A 2,290-nucleotide genomic window follows, 5' to 3' on the forward strand; every position below is an offset into this window, starting at 1 on the left:
TTCTGGTATGTATTTGCATTTTATTTGTTTAGTTCATTTGTTTTACATTTTTAGCAATAGTATTAGGTCCCAGTGTTAAAAATGTTGTTTGTCATCGTTTTGAGAGAGGTTTACCAGATGTGCCCAGGCTTTTAGATAATTGCTGACCATCAGCAGACAATGTCAAACATTAACCTTTCAAATGACAGGTAAAGAATTTGGCCTCATGCAATCTGTTTATCTAGTGACACACTGGCCCAGTATGGTAAAACATTTTGAACATTGGACCATTTGAAATAGTGTTTATGCATGCATTACCATGAAACCCTGAAACCTGAAAACCCATTGAGTACGTGCTACCCTGACACATCCTATTCATCCTTGAGTAAACAGAACATTGGGATTATTTACATAAACATGGGTCTCTAAATCTCTAATACCATGGAAAAAGACTTCACAAAAAGCCAACTGCAAACATGATAAGGTAGATCTTAATAACAAATTAACCTGCCTTGCTTTCCCAGCTGATATCAGCATTTTCCAAGTACGCTCCTCTAATTTTGTAATGACAGCAGTTTATAGTTGCTTTACAATTTGTTCTTTGAGTCTGTGTGCTAACAATGGCTACACACTGAACACCCAGCTGTCTCAGCTAGCTAGCTAGCTCTCAAAAGTTGCAAAATGCATCAGCAGTTTTTGAATTAGGCGAGTTAGCTGTGCAAATGTCTGTGTTGGCATCGTTCTTATCTATTTGTTACAAAATCCTTTCTAACAATACATTAACAACAGTGGTGTAGTGGTCCCTGGAGAAGTGGGTATACTCTCAGTTTTCACCTTTTTTTTTTTTTTTTTTTAAAGTAGTCCAGAAAAAAGCCCTGTTTTAGAAACAGTGACATGTAAGACTATGATTTAGTTTACTCAAAAATCTGTCATTTCTACTTGCTCACTATTATAAAATGATCATGACTTGATTAGGAGCAGTTTGTAGTTACTACTGGTCACACAAGCAGCCTGGATGAATGTAAAATGTATTTATCATGAGGCAAACATGGTGTTATCTCTTCTCCTCTAAATGTGCAGTCATATTGCCACTGGCAATTTGCCAGTAGTTTAAAATAATGATTCATTTGGAAACCACCTTAAAACTTACCTCAGAATTATGTCTTCCATCAACTGGGGTGGCACACCGCCGCTTGTGTTATTTCTTCATCTGTTGTTTGGTCTGCTGCCGTTATCGTAGTCAAGTGGCACCGGCACCTGAGTTTTTTTTTTGTTTTTTTTCACTGGCACCTGAGGTATTAGCGATATTTTCCTCGGTATGACCCGCCCTACTCTGCCTCTGATTGGCTCATCAGTCCTCATGCCTAAAGTTAACCAATCTAATCAGTGAAAGCAGCGAGTACCAGCCAATTAGAGGCAGAGGAGGGTGGGTCATGGCTTCACTATCCTTGAGGAAAAAATGGGCAATCTGGCTCACAGATATTACTGAATGGTGCGCATCAGGGGGGATTTAGAAGTGGGTATACGCAATGCTGACTGAAAAATAAGTAGGTATACGCCGTATACCAGCGTATACCCTGGACTACACCACTGATTAACAATATGATTTATTTATAAAAGTAGCTAGTAGATTTGTTGCTAATTGCTTTTGAGAAATATGTTACCAAGGAGTCGAAAAAGAAGCTAGTTTGTTTTGGGCTTTGTTTGCTAGCTAATGCTATGGTAACATGCAGCTATAAGTTAGCTATGATTAATGCTCAAATTTTTAGCTAATGTTTGCTTAGCTAATATATCAGGTGTTTAGGCTATGTCATGGTTAGCAAACCTGATATTCGAGTTAGCTAACAATTGTAAAAAACTAAACATATAGTATGAAAAGATTTAAGTATGGGCGAAAAGATCAGCTCCCAGGCAAAACAGAAAAGAAATGAACGTCATATGTCCAACCTGTTAAGGTAGCAAACTGCGTAAGCTACGTAACATGCAACATGGTTGAGAGCAGTGTTGCCAACTCTTTTCCAATGAAAGTAGCTAGCACCAGCTCCAAAAGTCGCTAAAAGTAGCTAGATGACGTCATACGCTCATTTGCATATTTGTGACATCATTACGCAATCATTTGCCTAAAAGCTTAGTGGTTGTGTCAGCAAGGTAGATAGAAAGAAATAGAAATCTTTAGCCAAATAATCACAAATTCAATACAGAATTTATTTTACCTTATAATTATTACTTAGGTAGCCTATCTTTGAAGTAAAAAAAGAAATTCTACAAAGGGAGGGAAAAAGATTGATAAAGAATTCTTAAAGAAGGCTGA

Source organism: Sander lucioperca, chromosome 15 (assembly GCF_008315115.2).
Source record: "Sander lucioperca isolate FBNREF2018 chromosome 15, SLUC_FBN_1.2, whole genome shotgun sequence".
Classification (NCBI taxonomy): domain Eukaryota; kingdom Metazoa; phylum Chordata; class Actinopteri; order Perciformes; family Percidae; genus Sander; species Sander lucioperca.